We start from the raw sequence: 20,040 nt of genomic DNA on the forward strand, positions 1-20,040 counted from the left end.
TCTGAGTGAGCACATACTACAGCATCATCAGCATACTGGAGCTCAATGATTGAAGTCAGGGTGGTCTTGGTTTTGGCTCAGCGTTAGCTGAGGCTAAACAGTTTATCATCCATTCGGTAGTTTAGCTACACTCCAGCTGGAAGCTTGTTGGCAGTCAAATGTAGCATCATGGCAAGGAATATTGAAAAGTGTGTTGGAGTGATGATGCAGTCTTGCTTAACTCCCATTTTAACCTCAAAGGGATGTGTGATAGGTCCATTACTGAGAATTGCTCCCATACTGTCATGGAACAGGCAGAGAATGGTGACAGATTTCAGTGGGCATCCATACTTCAGAAGGATCCTCCCCAATACAATTTCTCCTGCAGCTGGCAAGCTGCGAATATCATGTCGATTGTGCCTCTTGATGCCGTAAACCTACACTGAGATTCCAGGAGGAGCTCTTCAGCAAGTGGAAGGAGACAGTTCAGGAGGGTTCTTACAATTATCTTTCCAATGGTGGACAGCAAGGCAATCCCTCTGTAGTTTCCACAGTTGGGCTTGTCTCCTTTCTTGAAGACTTTACAATCATGACATCCATGAGGTCATCTGGGTTTTCCTCATCATCCCAAATCCTTAAGATGAGAGCATGAAACTGTGATACAAACTCCTCACCCCCCTGCTTGAAGATTTCAGTCGGGATTTCATCTGCTCCAGATGCTGTGTCATACTTCATCTGCTTGATGGCTTTCTTCACCTCGTCAAGGGTTGGAGGAATTCTGAGATCATCTGTTCCTGGGTGTTGCAGGATGGAGTTGAGAACACTCCCATCAACAACAGAGTCTTGAATGAAAAGGTCTTCAAAATGCTCCTTCCAACAGACATTGATGGCTCCATTTCCTTGATCAGGTCTTCTCCATCCTTAAGTCTTAAGGGGGTTGGGTCCCTGAGCGCTCAGACCATAGATGGTTTTGGTGGCACTGAAGAAACCATGCATATCATAGATGTCAGTGAGATGTTGATTCTCTTTAGTCTCATCTTCCCACCATTTGTTCTTCATAGAATGGGTCCTCCTTTGCAACTTTACATTAGCACGTGAGGGATTCAATTTCTTATTCTGAGGTTATATAACTTGCTTACGAATGTTTTAGACAGGTATTGTCCTGCCTTGAGCAGGAAGTTGGTCTTCTAAAGTCCCTTGCAGCTCTATATTTCTATTACTTTTCAAATTCCCTATTTAAGCTGTAGGATTCAGAACCACTAAATCCACCTCCTCTGAGTAGTATATGCAACATACTATGAGCCGCAAATCCCTTCTAGTGAAGCTCTTACATTTTGCCTGGACTAAGTAAATAGTCTTTGAATAGGAGACAGAGAAAGAGAGAGACGGAATGAACTACAATCTGTGCTGGCTGGGAGCGGTCCGAGGCTTTCGGGGGCGCGCGGTGGGCTGTGGCCAGCAGCCGTGGCACGTGGGTCGGGGAATTTGGCACGGCGGACTAGAATTAGGCACGGACGCGTAGAGGTTGATTAAAGATTATTTTACTTACACCGTAGATGGTCGCGGTGCAGGCAGGAAAAACTTCACTTAAGTTGCAGTTACAAAACGAAAAGAAAACTCGCACGAACAAGACCCGTAGAAAACTCGAGCCTCTTAAACCCGGACAGAGCTCTGGATACCACGATGAGAGTCCAAAAGGTGACTCTCCACGAGCGCGCAGGGAAGGGTACGTCGAGGGATCAGGCGGCGATGGGGAGAGGCTAGAGTTTGATCAGGCCCCTATATCCTTCTTAAGGCACATGCTGGGTTTGTTAGGCTCCACAGCGCTTGGAGTTCTTCATGAGATGTGAAGTCCTCCGTCTCCTCCTCCACGAGATGGTTGTGGAGTCCCCTCCAACTTGGGCGGAAACTGCTCTAGCCTCTTATATGGCTAGCAAGCCAATCGCTAGCCGCCACGTGGGAATAATTTAGAAACAGCCAATAGTGGGACACAAATTTACATGCGAATAGCGGGAACTCCTTTGCACTGGGGTTTTCTCTATGCAACTGAGAATTGCACCATGCAAAGAAAGTTCCTTGTGGCGGGAAATAATTCTGCAGTGCTGAAGCACACACAAAATCATACCCTTTGGGTCATGACACAATCTAGTGGTTAAACCACTCAGCTGTGGTGGTTGGAATGTTGTTTTCAGTTCCTGCACCAAGACTTACGAAATATAAAATGTATACACACTCAGAGCATACAGTATCTAAATATTACATTTTCTGCCATTTTCTCCTACAAAACCATAAATAGACAATAAAAAAAATATAAAATTTATACACAGAGTCAACCTATAACAGGGTCCCCAACAATCTAGACTTTTGTAATATTTTAATTGCATGTATAAAGGTATTAAGTCAGATCTTTTTTTCAGCAGAATTTTAATTTAGCATTTCCAATGCATTTAACCCTTTGGATCTTTTCTTTGAATATCTGAATTTCCTGGAATCCTATAAGGGCAATACCAGTACAAGGACTTTACCCAATGCAAACTGATAACTATAGATAAAATTTGTTCTTTTCCTAAAAATGTGAAGTCAGTGTGTATGCAGTGTTGATTTATAACTGAAAAAATATGGTAGCCTTTGGAATAGGGAGCAGAATCTAAATCTGCCTTCTCTCTAATACCAGAGCTATAATCATTAGGTTGCTGAGTCATGTTCTCTTTCTCTTTTTAACACAATGAACCTTGAATTGTATCAACGCACAATGAAACAACTTCAGAAGGTGGGATATAAAGATGCCCCACCCTGATGGATATATATAATGAATATACATACATAAACTCTAATATATACTATAGATTATGTATATATGAAATAAGACTTTTATGTAAATCCTATTATATTGTAACAAGACACAGTCTCTTCATCTCCAGACCTCTAGCCCTTGGTGCCCAAATTGTCTGAAGGGCTAGAATCATGGCCTCCACCCCTCCTATATCCATGCCCATGCCTTGCAAGTGTCACTCAGTATAGATTCAGATGGCTACCCCAACCCCCAACATAGCACTCAGCCCCTTAGGCCTTAAACCTTTGTCCTGGCCTCAGCTCCCTTACTATTGTTTAGCCCCTCAGCACAGGTCCACTGCGCTGGACTCTGGTTCCTTGGCCCTGGCCTTGGTCTCACCCTCTCAGGCTCCATGCCCCTCAACTTTCTGGTCTTTCTCTCTGCCCTCTCAGGATCTGGACCTGCTTACTCAGTCTATTTTAGCTGTGGGCTCTGATCCCAGTTTTCCATTTTGTCCTCTACAAACAGTGGCAACACTGCTGTAGGTACTCCCTGCAGCCTCCAAGCCTCCCCTCACAGTCACTTCCAGTCCACCAATGTAAACTTAAGCACAGATGCAAGCCAGCTGCTTTCAAACTAAAATTTACCCCCACCCTGGGCCTGTCACACCACAGTGATAACAAATAAATATATAGCAACAAGAACTTAACTGTGATGCCTGGTTCCATCAAGCTTCCTTCAGCCCCCTGTGACCTGGAGCTACTTTGCCCTGGCAGGTTAGAGCCAGTGTGAGGCCTCAGTGATGGTCCTGGCCTTATGAAGCCTTCAGCCACACCACCTGGGTCACCTGATGTATCATTTCCCTACTAGGCCTGTCAATCACAGCCCCAATTGTGCTTTCTGCACCTGGGGCAAGCAGCCATTTTTCTTAAAGGCCTCTCTATTCTTAACAGTTCCTCCAGGGCCCTGGTGCCAGTTGGTTGCTCTCAGGCTCTCTCTTCTTTTAGTAACAGGGTAAGACCCCATATTCATACTTTACTGTACTATGATAGTAATGCTTATGCTTGAGGGTTTTATTCTAGCCTTTATTTCTGAGATTGCCCAGTCTTGGGCCTCCTGTAGTATATTCCAACTCTCTCCTGTCACATCTTGATTATTTTATGACGTTATTAGTCAGGAGGTGGCAGACCCCCGCCCTCCCCACCCCCGCAGTCAGACACCCGCAATCTACGTAGGGATTTACTTGGGTTACAACCTCTCCCGCGTCTCTTCCAGACAATACCCAAAATTTACATCATCGATTGAATCAGTCATATTTGGGTTAAACATTTTTCTTTTTTGTAATTTATTTTTACATCTATAACCAACCCACAGGTACACAGACTGGTTATTTCATGCCATTTCATGTAAATATTAATTTTAACTTCAGAAATGTTTGGTTGGATCTAGTCTCAGGTAAAATACAGTTTAGGGTAATGGTAACTTAACAATTCAAATGTAATCGGGAATTTTTCTTTTCTTTTTTTTTCCATTTTTGTCTTTTTCTTATAGGTCGCCCTGTCTCCAAGTGAGATCTTGCCTCATCAGATCTCTCTAGGCACTCCTCTTTATTTTATTTTATTTTTTTAAGGTGAGGGAGTAACTGTCCCTCAGGCTCCCATTCCCATCAAGCCCTCTAGAGCCCAATCGGCTCCCCTCAATGTCCAAACACAATAAAAAAAGAAAACAATAAACCCAGCTACCACTATAACCTGAAGAACAGCCACTTTTTTCTCCTTGTCACTGCCTCGGCTGATATTCCTTCCCCCGTTTGAACTACTTTTGTGAGGATGAACCTATTTCCTTGGTGACTACCGGCTTAACAGGATCTGGTCAAGCTTTCTCCTCCACTCAGAACTGGTCCTAGTGTTCTCTCTCCCCCAGCAGCCTTCTCAGGTTTTCTTCTTCGGAGCGGTCTCCCACTCCTGATCTCTCTGCACACTGCCCCTACTTTCCCGGGGCTGCTCTATCTTAATGGAGCAGCTGCTCCGGAAGTGCCATTCTCCCACTGTCTTCTCTTCTTCACTCCACTTGGTCTCCTTCCCTGTGATAAGCATTTGATTTATAGCCAGTTCCTCTTCACACATCCTCACCCTTAAGAGGCCGCTAGGCACCTTTTTTTTCAGCCCCTCGGGATTCTCTCAAATAGTGGGGGGCTCACCTATATAGGTGTCAGGTGTCGCTAGAGAGCTGCCATCTTGATGACACCAGGAGAGGAAGTCATCCACTACATTGGCGTGGCCAGGCCTAAATTCAATATCAAAATGAAATGGTTGTAAGGCGAGGGCCCACCATGTGATCTAAGCATTGTCAGTCTGTGTGGTCTTTAGCCACTTCAAGGGGGCATGATCAGTTATTAACGTAAACTTGTGGCCCAGGAGGTAGTAACAAAAGTATTCCACCCCCTATTTGATGGCCAGACACACCCACTCAATTCTACCATGACTTTGTCCCAGGAGTTGTTTTCTGTTGACATAGGCAAGTGGGTTCTCCACACCATCCATTTCCTAGGCTTATACCACTCCCACAGCACAGTTAGATGCATCCATCTATAGGATAAAAGGACACGTGAAGTCGAGAGTGTGAAGGACCATGTCTTTATGTAAGACATGTTGTATTTTCTGAAAAGCATCCAAATGTTCCTCTTCCCATCTTATGGGCCCATTCCCTTCTCCCTTCCACAGGTCAGTTAACGGGGCAGTTACTTCCACAAAATGGGGAATGAACCGGCGGTAGTAACTGGCAAATCCTAGGAATGCTCACATTTGTTTTCTCATTTGGGGTGGTGTGTATTCATGGATTGCCTCTATCTTGTCTGTTAGAGGACAACTCCATCCCTGGCCTACCATTAAACCTAGGTATTTAGTCTCGGCCTTCCCTAATGCACATTTTCTTGGATTTCCAGTCAGACTGGTTAGTCTTAGTCCTTGAAGGACTGCCCAAAGGGCTTTTAAATGTTGCTCCCACTTCAGGGTGGAAGGTTTCTGAGTCTCTCAGCCTTATGGGCTATATACGTGGCTCCAACCGCCCCTTTACCATGCCCCAAGCCTCACAGATGGCATCGATGTTGTCCTGTCTAGGCCTTGCTGTAATTTGGCCCCCTTGCCCTCTCTAGGCTCTCCACAGCCCTGCCTCTGTGCCTCACTGGCGCCTGAGCTCTCCGCAGCTCTGCCTCTCCACCTCACTGGTGCCTGGGGTTCCCACTGTGTAGTGGGCCCCCAAATGAGGCCTCCTCCTTCCCCAAATAGCCTCACCCAAACCATTGGCATTATCAGACAGTGAAAAAACAACAGCCAACCACCACGAGCCCCTGTGCTGTAACGTAATGCAAAACTCAAGTCATGCTCTGCCCCTTTAAAAGAGTAAAACGCCCTCTCTGAGGCTCAGTGCCTAGTAGGCGAAGATACCTTATGGGCTCCCGGTGTCCCCTTTGTTCTAAGAGTAGCGTACCTGCCAGCTACAACATCTCTGGGCCCTTCCTTCCTTCCTTCTGCTTCGGACGCACCAGACCAGGCTTGCTTGGAGCTGCGTAGGGCGATCCTGAGCGTAAGACTCCCCGGCTTCCTATCTCTTTGCTTTTCTGACTCCCACCTGTCTAAAGGTCTCTAGCTTCTGTTGATCTTGCTTTCTGATTCTTTTCTTGAATTTTTGCAGCTTTTTTCCCCCTTTTTCTCTCCTCTTTCTCCCCTCCCCTCTGTACTTCCAGTTTCTTTGTCTGCAAGTTGCTTCTTTAGAGCCTTCTTTCTTACTGTCTCTTTTCCTTTCTTTCTTTCTTTTCTGTTTGCTTGTTGCGGAGAGTTATCTTCTCCATTAACTTGCCTTCTGAGGGGTGCTCTTAATTACCCCTTCTTCCCCCCCTTTGTTTTCTCTTATTTTCATTGTTTCAAACCCTTCCCCCCCTACCATTTTTTTTCCTCCACTCCTTTCCCTCTCCCATCTAGAGTTTTGTGTCCGCTTTCCCAGACACTTATCTTTTTAGTTAGTATAAACTTTTTTTGTTTTTTGGGTTTTTTTGCTTTCTTTTGCTTAGTTATAACTTCAAATTAGCCCAGTCCTAGCAGGAATGGCTGCTCCTACACCCAGCAGCTGGCATGAGGATCTCTCTCAGAACCTCCCCATTACCCATGGCTTGAGGGTTCACACCCCTCCCTACATCAGGGTCGAGGTCTGCATCGATGCCCTTGCTAGTCTCCTGGGACAATGTAACATACATTATGCAGGTCATGTTAACATGGTCCCAGTGATTTACCTCAGTGATCCCACCCTAGTTAACACAGTGTGCGCAGAGGGCCTGGATTTTGCGGGCGCACATTATTTTGTCACACCCCTAGTCACTCCATCAGCGAGGGTGGTGATTTCTAATGTGCCCCCACATGTGACCGATCAGGAGCTGGCCAAGGAACTCGAGCCCTATGGGGTTCTTATGAGTCCCTTTTGCCGATTGACTATAGGAAGTAAGAACCCCAAACTGAGGCACGTCCTGTCTTTTCGAAGGCAGGTTTTCATGCTTCTCAGGGAGGGCCCACGGTTTCTGCCTCAGTCCTTGAGCCTTATGTTCAATGGGTGGAGGTTTATGATCTATTTTTCCTTTGAGGAGACCACGTGTTTTCAGTGGTAGCTCTTCCCACCTAGCAGCCCAATGCCCGCGGAGGAGATCAGCCAGAACATCAGCAACTACAGTGGCACTGACAGATGACATATCCACTTCTGGGATGCAGGTCCCACCCAGTGAGGCCAAGAGCTTTTCCTGACCTCCTCCTACCCCTGTTCCATCTGAGGGGGCTGGAGTCTCTGGCATATGAGTGCCATCCAGCGGAGGGGCTGGGACTAGGCCCCAACCCTCCCCCCCACTCATTCCACCTACAGTGCTCACCCCCACCAGTAGGGAGACACCACCAGGTGGAGAGGCTGATGCCTCCACTTCCCCCCTGCCTGCCCTGACCACCCTGATTGAGGAGGCTGGGGTGGTCAGCAATTGTGTCACCAAGGCCCTGTTGGATGATGGGGTTCAGGCCTCCTCCCAGTTGCCCTCCACCACAACCTTGTTTGGGGTGGATGGCCCTGGGGAGGCAGGCCAGAAGCAGTCTGACCCATCCTCTATGAAGGGTGAGCCATCTGCCATAAAGAAGAAGAACAAAGAGAAGAAAGTGAAAGGGACCACTCAGGACTCTCCATCCCCGCTGAGACCTTCCTCAGCTGGTGCTGGGGGGGGCCCTGCTGGAGAGTATGGCCCCGCTCTGGCTGGCATATCAATGACCCTGTTGACCAGGGATGACGGCAGCTTGGAGGTGGGGGAGGTGAAGGTGGGGGTCACTGACCCTTCACCTGTCTCCCAGCTTCCGGAAGTGGGTGGCAGTAAGACCTATGCACAATGTCTCTCTTCTGGAGATCTGACCCAGGGGGCAGCAGAGGAGTCTGCTGACCTCTTGGTCACACCCCAAGCTACTGAACTAGATGAGGAGGCTAGTGAGATGGAGATCCAGCTTTCTGAGTGTTGCAAGTGACCTCGAGAGCAGGATGGCCTCTCTTCCTCCAAGAAGGTGGGGATTGCTCTTCAAGAGCCAGACCTTGACCTGGAAGATCAGAGGAGGTTCATGGGTTTAGATATTGAGGGTGTAGAAGCTGAACTCCCAACTAGGGTGCAACCTCACCGTGCGTCTGTCAAAAATGTGCAGCCCATGTTGGCAAACCCCCCCTGGGCTGGTCCTAACTATGGGGGGCTCCCGACATTTTTTAAACAGACTAAGGGACAGAAGAACATAGCGAGGCGCATCACCCAATGGTGCGCAGATCCTAAAGTTTTTATCAAGGCTGTCAGAGCTGTGGCCAAACTTATGCAACAAGATCTAGGCACTCGGCCAATGTCTTATCATCTGGAGACGCTCACATAGTGGGTGAGAGGGGCCTGGCAAGGTCCCTGGAGTAGAGTAGGGCATGATAGGCCCCTTTTTTTTTGTTTGTTTTGTTTTTACCTGTCTCTGCTTTTTGCTATGCTCTTGGGGGCTCACTCTTCTATTTACACCTTACCTCATTCTTTCTCTCCCATACCCACACCCATGGCAGCCACAACCATTGGTACTTTTAACATCAATGGCTGTCGAGATCCAGTGAAACAGGAGGCCATCCTGGAGCTCCTGTGCCAGAAGTGGCTGGCTGTCGCCTTCCTCCAGGAGATACATTCTGACAGGCTCAATCAGTTGGCTTGGCACGCTGCCTGGCAAGGCCAGTTGTTTTTGAGTCACAGCACCAACCTTAGCACTGAAGTTGTGACTCTTCTATCAATCACAACTACAGCATGACACAGCAGTGGCACGGGAGATTGTCCCCGGACACCTGCTTACTGTCCACGTCCCCCTAGCACAACACCACCTGCTACGCGTCAACATTTATGCATTTACTGATGGCCAGGAGAGGGTCACTTTCTTCGAGACCCTGGCCACCCTTTTGCATGATGCTAGTGAGAATGATGACCTGTTCCTTGTAGGTGGGGACTTTAATTGTACTGCTGACACCCCACTTGACTGTACGGGACCTGAGCCTCACCTGCCCTCAGCCTGCAAGCTGCAGTCTGTCTTGGAGACTGCAGGCCTCGTTGATGTTTGGCGAGCCCTGCACCCTGATGCATGCCAGTACACCTGGGCCAGGATGAGTGCTGGCAGTCTCACTATGGCCCGCCTCGACCGCATTTATGTCACCAGGCACCATCTGCCACTCCTACGCAGTGGTCACATCATTCCCTCAGGCCTGTCAGATCATGGCATGGCTTGCTGTGAATTGAGCCTGCCGGGGAGAACCTGCACACGAGCACCCTATTGGTTCTTCAACGTCAGTCTACTTCAAGATTCTTACTTCTGGGACTGCTTTGCCAACTTTTGGCAGGGCTGGGAGGCCACAAGACTGAATTATTCCTCCTGGAAGCTATGGTGGGATGTGGGCAAGGTACAGATCTGGGCTTTTTGACAGCAGTACATGCAGCTGGCCACCAATGAACTGCGCCACCATATCAGAGAGCTGGAGGAAGATGTGGTAGAACTTGAGGCTGCCCTGCTGGCTGCCGGCAGTGATGCAGTGCTGCTCAAGAGCCTCCGGTTCTGTAGGAAGTGAGAGAGACTTGGCAGAGAGTGCAGCCTGTGGAGCGAGGATCCACGCTTACTGCCAAGAGCTGGCTGAAACAGATGCCCCAACCTGCTGCTTCTTCAACCTGCAGCGACAACAGGCAGCGAGCAAAGTCTTAGATCACCTCAAGACCCCTAAGGGCCAGGTAATCACTGACCAGGTGAAGTGTGTGAGCACGCTGTTGCCTTCTATTGTGACCTGTTTGCAGCTGAGCCATCCTGCCCCGAGTCCACGTGGGAACTCCATGAGGGCCTACCACACCTTTGTGCCCTAGAGGCCAGCGAACTTGAGCAGGAATTGTCTCTGGTGGAGCTGACAGCTGCCTCAGCTGGCCTCACCTCTGGCAAAGCCCCAGGCCTCGACGGGTTACCTGCTGAGTTCTACAAGACTTTCTGGCTTCTTCTCGATCCCTGTCTCCTATGTGTTTTCCAGGAGAGTCTTGCTGACAAGGTCTTGCCGATCAGTTGCCGCCATGCAGTGCTCATGCTGCTGTCCAAGAAAGGAGACCTTGGCTGCATTAAGAACTGGTGGCTGGTCTCCCTGCTGTGCACGGACTATAAGATTCTGGCCAAAGCGCTGGCCACCCACCTCCACACTGTCATGACCTCCATCACCGGGCCTGAGCAGAGCTACTGCGTGCCGGGCAGAACCATCCAAGACAACCTATCTCTGCTGCGTGACCTGCTTACAGCCAGTGAACTCTTTGGCCTAGACATTCATCTCATCTCTTTGGATCAAGAGAAAGCCTTTGACTGGGTGGAACACGCCTACCTCTTTCAGGCCCTGGAGGCCTTTGGCTTTGGGCCCCTTTTCACCGGGGCCCTCTGGGTCTTGTATCAAGACACTTCGAGTCTGCTTAAGGTGAATGGAGTGCTCTGTGCCCCGTTCCCCGCATGCAGAGGCATCCATCAGGACTGCCCCCTGTTAGGCATGCTCTATGCCCTGGCCATTGAGCCACTGCTGCATGCGCTGCAGCACCACCTGGGTGGTGTGGCTTTGCCACCAGCCATGGGGCTGTCCATTGTCCCTCCGCTCTGACTATCAGCATATGTAGACGATGTGAGCATCTTCCTTAACACCCAGGAAGATGTGGAGGCCCTGACAGACTGCCAGCAAGCCTATGAACGCGCCTCTTTGGCCCGTATCAACTGGGCCAAGAGTGATACCCTGTTGCTTGGTGTGTGGGTCACCATGACTCCCCCAGATTTGCCAGGGGGCCTTACCTGGTGCCACGAGGGCCTCAAGGTCCTAGGCATTTTCCTAGGGCCATTAACCTTCATGGCGCATAACTGGGACAGCCTCGAGGAAAGAGTGGAAGCCCACCTACAAAAGGTGGCACTGGCACCTACCCAGCCTCTCCTACTGTGGACGTGTCCGTATCGTGAACAACCTAGCAGAGGCGACCTTGTGCACCAGTGCAGCATGCTCAATCCACCACAGGACCTACTCGAGAGACTCCAGTGCCTCCTGGTCAATTTTTTCTGGGATGGGCACCACTGGCTCCCACAAGCTGTCCTTTACCTGCCTGTAGCTGAGGGGGGCCAGAGTTTGGTTGATGTTGCGAGCAAGGTGGTCACCTTCTGTCTGCAGGCCCTTCAATGGCTCCTGTACAGCGAGGAGCACCTACCTTGGCAACAACTGGCATGCCGGTTTCTGCAGAGGGTGGGGGCCCTCGGCTTTGACCGGGAGCTCTTTCTGTTGGACCTCACACTTTTGAATTGGGCGGTGCTTCCAGCTTTCTACCGTGGTATGGTACAAGCCTGGCAAGCCACTTTCTGCCTCCAGACCCAGGCCTGTCACTTGCCGTTCCCACATTTGCTGAGGGAACCCCTGGTGCACAACCCAGTTCTGAGGCACCCCATGCCAAGCCTGGCATCTGCCAATCTCATGGCCGTTCTCATCCAGGAGTGTGTCCTCCACCTGAGCCATCTCCTTGACCCTGCTCAGTCGGCCTGGCTCTCGCCTGAGGCCTTGACCACTCAGCTGGGCATGTGCTCCATCAACAGCATAGGCCATCTCCTGTGTGACATTCAGGCTGCCCTCCCAGTGGAAGCAGCAGCCACCCTGGATGACCATCTCTGGGCGGACCAGGTCCCCTGTGCTGCAGATGTCCCAAGTGAGGCTTTTCCTGCATTACCAGTCACCCCAGCCATGGCCGGCGAGCTGGCCAGTGGCCCTGGCCCTGTTGATACTCTCTGTGCCTCCTGCCACTGACACGGGTTGCCCCTTTGCTTTTCTGTCACATAAAAGCCTATATGTCTGGGTGGTTCATGTCCGCCATGCCCAAGTGCTGGCAGGCCGCCCTGATACACCGTGGCAATGGCGCCTGCGGCTGCCAGATTCCCCACCAGTCCACCTGGCATGGCGCACATTGTATAAGCTGCCAACCACCAAGAAGACTGGTGACCTGCAGTGGCAGTTGCTGCATGGCATCCTAGCCACTGGCACGTTTGCGTCCCACTTTGACCCAGCCGCCTTGGCGGCCTGTCCCTTCTGCCCAGGGGGTGTTGAGGAGACCCTCTTTCATGCCTTCCTCAACTGTCCCTGCCTACAGTCACTCTGTCACCCTTGAGCCACTGATGCGAGCACTGGGCAGGAGCTTCTCAGAGACCACCTATGTGTGTTCCTACCCATACTGGGCAGCTGAGAAGGGCCCCATCTGCCTGGCCAACTTTTTACTGGTTCAGACCAAGATGGCCATCAAGAGCCGCCAAAACAGGCTTGCTGGGACCGGTTCAGATGATGCCCTGCAGCTTTTCCATCTCCTGGTGCAGGCACACCTCTCACTGGAGTTTGAGTATGCTGTGCTCCAGTGGGCAGTGCCCGCCTTTGGACACGCTGGGCCCTTGAGGGAGTGCTGTGCCATGTGGAGGACAGCCGTCTCAAATACACGCTCTGATGTCATGACCGGTTTGGGCGACCAGGCTGGCTCGGTGTCGGACTACAACTTCCAGTTCGTGCCACGTCCTGGGCAGGCTGCTTTTTTGCTTTCTTTTTGTATGGGAAGTTGAAGATGTTGTCATGTGTATGATTAGATAGAGCAGGGTACAAATTGTTTATTTATAGTTATGACCGTGTGGCCGACGCTCCGACCACGTAGCTAGCATGTAAGACACGACATGGAATGTAACGGAGATGTCTGTCATGGTGTGATGTGATGAATGCAACAACATGGTGTTCTTGGTTTGATAGTAATTTGTTTGTTTTTTTGCTTTGTAAGCGGCCAACCTTTTTGTATCCCTGAACCCCTGAATAAAGTAGTTAAAAAGTCAAAGTCCTTCCTTCCTGGAGTCTCCTTCCACTTCGGCTGCTGGTAGGGAACTAACTGCCTGGTCCCAGCCCTAGGGTTTATATGGGCCTAGGGCCCTGCCTCCTCCGGCCAGCTGACCAGGTGCAGGTGCAGCCAATTCCCTCGTTAACCGGTTGTCATGGCAACCTGCACCTGGATTCTTATCTGGCTCTTTGTGCTCTTTCCCAGGGCAATCTCTGCTCTAAGAGGAGCAGACGCCTTAGTGCCCTGCAACAGGCACAACTACTAAGGGGCTCCATCAAGGACTATGGGATTTTGGTATTACTCCCTCAGCCAACATCTTGAGGTGAGGGAGTAGCCATCCCTCAGGCTCCCATCAAGCCCTCTATTGCCCGATTGGCTCCCCTCAATGTCCAAACACAAAAAAGAAAACAATAAACTCATCTTTCACTGTATCCTGAAGAGAAACCTCTTTTTTCTCCTTGTCACTGCCTCTGCCGACATTCCTTCCCCATTTGAAGTACTTTTGTGAGGATTAACCTACTTCGTTGGTGACTCCTGGCTTAATAGGATCCGGCGGAGCTTTCTCCTCCACTCAGAACTGGTCCTAGGGGTTCTCTCTCCCCCAGCAGCCTTCTCAGGTTTCCTTCTTCAGAGCTGTCTCCTGCTCCTGATTCTCTCCATGTGCCGTTCCTCCTCTCCTGGGGCTGCTCTATCTTAATGGAGCAGCTGTTCCAGAAGTGGCACTCTCTCACTGTCTTTTCTTCCCTCTGCTCAGTCTTCTTCCCTGTGGTAAGTATTTTATTTATAGCCAGTCCCTCTTCACATATACTGTACTATCCATTGTTTTCAGTGTAACAATTCCACTTTTCATGAATTTTAACAGGAAAGATTATTTCAATAAACATAAAGGTATTTTAGCAAGAATACAGTTCTTCTAAAAAATAATTAATAAATGAAGCTACCTTGTTACTTTCAATTCATGAAAGTTTTCTAAGTTTATAGAGCCAATTTATAATTGTTACATGTAATATATCATTATCAAGAATATTTATTTATTAAAATATGTGATTTCAATTCTGAACAAAGGCTTAGAGCAGCTTACAGCAGCAGAAACAGAACAACTTAAAAGAGCAACTAGAATATGTAAAACAAAATAAAGTAGATATCCAATAAACAAATTCTCAGACTTATTATTGGTGCTAAATGCCTGTCCAAGTCTCTAAACATCAAAACACCTTCAAGGATATGTTCCTAAGTGTTTATAATGCTCCATGACTGCCTATACACATGCTCGTGAGTGGGAGAAGGGAGGTGTTTTAGAGCAGTTCCCAGACAACTGCTATAATTAAAATGGCTCACCACCATACATATTAAGCCACTGTGCATTGTAAAATCTCTGTGGAATGCTTTATCTAAAGTTCAATCAATGAGGTTTAAATAAAGGGCCCCCATGGCCATTTTAAAACTCACAGGGACTTACTACACATGACAGTGAGGTGATACTGGAGCATTCTAATTAATGTGGAGCAGACTCAATTAATTAATTTAGTCTGTTCCAACACGTTCTAATTAAAACACTAATAAGCATATGTATAGACAGTCCCTATTTCCAATTTTCAACCACTTCTGTGCCACATTTAATTTAGAATAATGCAAGTGTCCTAAGACAGAGAACTCTCATTTTTCAAGTATGTAAAAGGCACCATGCACAACAATGTTGCTATATCCCTCATAAATTATTAACAGTGGTAATAAATATCACCAGTACAGACATTCATGAGTTTACAGATGTTCAGGAGTGCCCCCTTCCCCAGAGCAAAAATGGCTGCTCCAGGCATGGCCATTTTTGCTCTGGGACAAAAATAACTTAGGAACAACTAGTGTTAAACTAGTCCTGGGAGAATGAATGTCTGTATATGGTCTTTTCTGAGAAAAACTATAGCATAGTCCTCCAACATCCCATGCTGGTTTCTCTCATGTCCATGCCCCCCATCCCAGTGAGTGTATCACTCAGGCTGCACTCTGCTACTCCAGCCAAACAAGCAGAACATGCCCCCTCCACAATCTCACACTGTGCTGCAGTAAGACACAGGTTGACACTGAGAAGTCTGGGTCTGCCAGTCAGGCCTGCTCTGTGCTGTCATCTACTGTCATCTGTTGCCAGGCAGACTGATGGAGCACATAAAGCATGCCAAGATGTGTGCACATGGGCCCCTGGCTTTGCAGTCTCAGCACTGCAAGCTTTCTGCTCTTCATGGTCTCAGCATTCAAACACCAGTTCAGGTGCCTCTTGGTAAGTTTTCCTACCAAGAGAACAAACCCAGGAGAATTCTCCCAGGGTATTTGAATGTGTATGTGCAATATAAAAGTGACAAGTCCCATTATTTTAGGCAGTACAGAAGCAGAAATGTTGCAGACAATGAGTTTTCAAGGATAAATTAATCCTTCAACACAAAAATTAACTATGATGTTAAAAAAACAACAACAAAAATCAGTTCTCTATATGGGTTTTGGACAACTGTTTCAGCAATTGTTGAGAATGGAAATCCACATATTGTTATTCACCGATTCCCTCCGAACTCACTCTACTAACATCCATGTGCTATTTTAATTATAGGAAAGCAACAATATTTTAAACCCAATTACATATTTTTGAATCCTTCAATAATCATCAGCCAGATCATTTTAATAGTATCTTCAGAGTTCTTCCTGTGAACTTTTTAAGTGTACCATAATTTAATATACTCCTTATCTCCAGATTTTCAAATTAAATTAGGGTTAATATTTTCTTCACAGGAAGTCTCCACAAATTATAATCTAATCATAAATATTTTTAGTTTACCAAGTAAACGGCTTCCAAGTTAGGCAGTTCATCATGGATAGAGTAGGTCTTTGTATTTACTACCTGCCCATCTACTCTTCAAACAGCAATTTTTATGATAACATTACAGTTACAAATAAGGGTATAGTAGGTAAAATATCATTGGAATATAATCCAAGCAAAACTTCATTAATATTAAACTTGTAAATAAATATTAATTTTAATCATTAATTAATCATTATTATTTAGTTGGGAAAAAGTGACTTCCTGACAATCTGAAAAATAAGATTATTTCTAGCACTCTTCCTTTCTCTTTATAACCCTCTCCTCCCCACTACCACCATCTAATTTTAAGCTACTGAAATATTCTGAATTTGCTGCCAATCAGGATCCTGCTAAAATTTATTCTTTCCCACATTTCCCATGGAAATCAGGGAGGATTGTGGGGTTGAGTAATATAGGGTGAGAAGTGGCAAGATGGTTTAAATGATATGTTGAGTTGCTATATTTTCCTTTTGTTTTCTTTCCCTATTGTAGAGACATTGCTCACTGGAAAGTGACTGAGGTAGCTTTTTCTTTGTAGATTTTTAAGAATTGTGATAACTTTCACAGTTAAGCTATCTGGTGAACCCCAATGTCAGTCAGAGAAAAAAATTAAAGGAAAGAGAAAAAGGAGATTCGCCTAGCTTTTGACACATTTCATGATGAGGATTTTCACATTATAAAAATAAACTGAGCATCACAGGATAATTGAGTCACATTGTATTAACTTACTTATACCTAACTGTTTAATTTGCTGAAATTAGTAAATAACATAAGTCAATGGGCTCTGTTGATTCTATAACATGGTATACAACTTGGGATCCAACATGTGTGACTTGATCTTTCAACATTTATAATTTCCATATTGCTTGAAATATGTCATAAGTGTTTATAATGTTTTCAATTCTGATAGACTGCAAAGAGCAGGGAGAAAACAATAAAAAATGAAAAAATATGACAAATAGCACTAATAAGATGGGATTCCAGCCAGTTCTGAAGGACCAGTCACAGAGTGAGAGAACACTTTTTGAAATATTTATTACACATTACAATGGACAAAGCAATATATAATAATAAATAAGATTAAGCATAATGAGCTTCACCTCAGCTATGTTTTCACACAAACCATTTAATGCTAGAAATCAAGTATGTAATCATCCTTCAGTGTCACCTCATAAAATGAAGTCCCCAAAAGGCAAGTTAAAACCTGCTCCCTTCTAATCAAATCCAATATCCGGAAACAAATATTACTCACCAGCATTTAGAATACGACTTTAATACGTTCTAGGATAACGGCTTTATTTGAAAGAGTCATTTTTTATAAATCACACAGCAGAAAGATTTGATTGCTAACAAGTAGACATTATCTAAACTTGGGAAAGGGCAGAAGCTTAAACAAATTAGCGGGTATGTGTATCAAGATGATTCAAATAGAGAATTTGAGTAAATCAACACTTGAAGCATACTTTATCATCATTCTTAAAGGTACTTTAATTAAACAGTAGTAATCTAAGTGTACTACTAACTAAAACATTAAAGGAAACTAAAATGGATGGATTATGAGAAAAATAACATGCATTTAAAGTATGTAATTACAGTACCGTGGGCACATCTACACATGCCCCTATGGCACCTTTTTACTGAACGCTCATTTAGTACTTCCTTTCGGAAGTACTAAATGAGGGCGCAGTAACAGCTGGTACTGCGCCATGCCAGTGGCGCACCATTATTTTTAGCGGCTACATCGATATAGCAATGCACTTTATTGAGGGAGTGCCTGGCTATGGTGACACAGCAGCACTATCATGGTTTTTGCCCATGGATGCTATGTCACAGTAGCACATTGCTGTGGTGATGTACTGTCATATGTAGACATGCCCAGTGACTAAGAAACAAATGTGAGAATTTAATTGTGTTTCACTACAAGATCTAAAAATAATATTACTCAGTTCAACTGCAGTAAATAAAACAGAAGGTAAAAGGAAATCAATACATCTTAATTATTTTCTAAAGCATCATAACATTAAGACTTCAATCACTCCAATTCTTTTAATTGGTTTCTATGGTGTAAAATTCTGAAGTTAGCACATATTTTCAAAATTTAGTATGAAAGTGTACTTACTTGGTATAAGTAACCTCAGTCAATGAATACCTGAAATTAAGGTAAAATAAACTAAATAGTGCAATAAAATGGAAAATAATACAATTGACTGATTAATCTGAATACTCTATTTTAAAAGTATCTACTCACATCATATCTCTCATGATTGTTCAGTTTTGAGGGTTGAATCATTACCTCTTTCATGCAGATCTAAAGAAAAAGGAGAAGTATGTTATGAAACCAGGTCTCCATTTCCATTTCTCTAACCCCCGGCCCAATGCATGCACTTTAGCCATTCCTACTCAAAGAGGGAAGCAGCATGAAATGTAATCCCTCAATTTCTTGACAAACCAGCAATAAAAAAAGGTAGATTCAAAATAGGACTTAGATGCCTTAGTCCAAAATTGCTATCCAGAAAGTCCCCTTTAGCTGACACTGAATTTCATTAGGTAAACATGGAGATGTTTGATCTCTAAGTTCTCAAGGCACCTAGCATTCTGACTCTGCATGTGGCCCAAACTGCCCCAGTCTGGGCTGCCAAGTGTCTAAGTCATGCCTAAACTAGACGGGGATACTGCAACTAAGTGGAGAAATAAAGAAGTACTTTGAAGCACCCGATCAGACCACTGTGCAATGTGAATGCCTGCCACACACTGCCAAGATAAGGTCACTTACAACATGTAGCTGTGCCCACTTCCACTACTTATACAATAGCCTTGTGGTTAGAACAATCACCCAGGAAGTGAGAGACCTCCCTCTTCAGCCAAAGAATAATCAGACCCACATTTCCTGCCTCCCAAGATAGTTTCATGAAAAATAAATGATCATGAGATAAAACACATAAGCAGTCCTTTCCAGGGACGTCTGAATGCAGGACTCCTATCACAGGTGAGTAACCTAATTAGACCATACAGAGTTATTCCCCCTATTGCAACATGAACCCAGGACTTCCACTTTATGCACTAATGAGGCTTCTCTATGTATAGTGGGCACTGCTGTTGCTCCCATTTTCAAAGACATGAGTAGGCCCTGCTCAGTGTTTGTATACTTTTTCTAGGTCAGACATTCTCAGTCTGCTGATAAAACCAGAAAATGTACTCACACCTTAATCATATTTTCTGGTCCAGCAGATTTGTAAGTAAAACAGCATTTACCAAATTAATCATGTTCTGTAGCAAAGTAATTATGCACGTGTCTCTTTATTTAATAATCAGTGCAATCATTTGTATCTATAACTATCTTACTTCACAGCAGAACTGGAACTACCCTAGAATGTCATGAACTAGGTGGATTCAGAAAGGTAACTATTCTACACTCAAGCACTTCTGCACTCAACTTCAAGAAGGCAGATAGTCTCACTGAACTAAGTGGGACTATACACATGCTGAAGTGTCTGCAGGATCGGGACTTACGGGGTGCTAATCTAGTTGATTTCAGATGTTCAGTCCATGGAATGACCTCTTCCATGTTTTCACCATGTGAACTTGGTGTGCACATAGTATTTGCAGGAGGTTGCTCTCAGTTGACATTAGGAAGACGACAGTTCCTTAGGTATGTAGGCCCCAGGCTGTTTAAGGCAGTATAGGTCAAAACCAGCACGTTGAAATGGACCCAGACATGGATAGCCAAAGATGAAATTGTCAGTGATGCTTGTTTTCTTGGATCCATCTATAAACCCTACTTAGGTAATATGTACTTGGTCCTGAAGGAAAGGACTGCCTCATATTGCTCATTGTTTTCTTCTGCTCTGGCCGGTTGATTTTGATATGAAATGTCGATATTGTGAAATAGAAAAAAGCTAAGTGAAGAAAACACAGTGGAGGCCCTGTGACTCCTGAAGAATCCAAGATCTAAAGGACAGTGGTAGCAGGCCCAGACCTATAAATACAGCAATATCAGTAGAATATCATCCACTT

General features: G+C 46.0%; 1 long non-coding RNA gene across 1 annotated transcript in view; it reads right to left on the reverse strand.

Moving 5' to 3' along the window:
* The window catches only part of LOC109281410 (uncharacterized), a 158,502-nt gene that overhangs the window by 78,158 nt on the left and 60,304 nt on the right, over window positions 1-20,040 (reverse strand). Inside the window, exons 2-3 of the long non-coding RNA XR_009459491.1 lie at window positions 18,275-18,334; window positions 18,146-18,175 (exon numbers count right to left, since the gene is read on the reverse strand). This is a non-coding gene — a long non-coding RNA (uncharacterized LOC109281410). The remainder of the gene's footprint in view (window positions 1-18,145; window positions 18,176-18,274; window positions 18,335-20,040) is intronic.

Source organism: Alligator mississippiensis, chromosome 2 (assembly GCF_030867095.1).
Source record: "Alligator mississippiensis isolate rAllMis1 chromosome 2, rAllMis1, whole genome shotgun sequence".
Lineage (NCBI taxonomy): Eukaryota > Metazoa > Chordata > Crocodylia > Alligatoridae > Alligator > Alligator mississippiensis.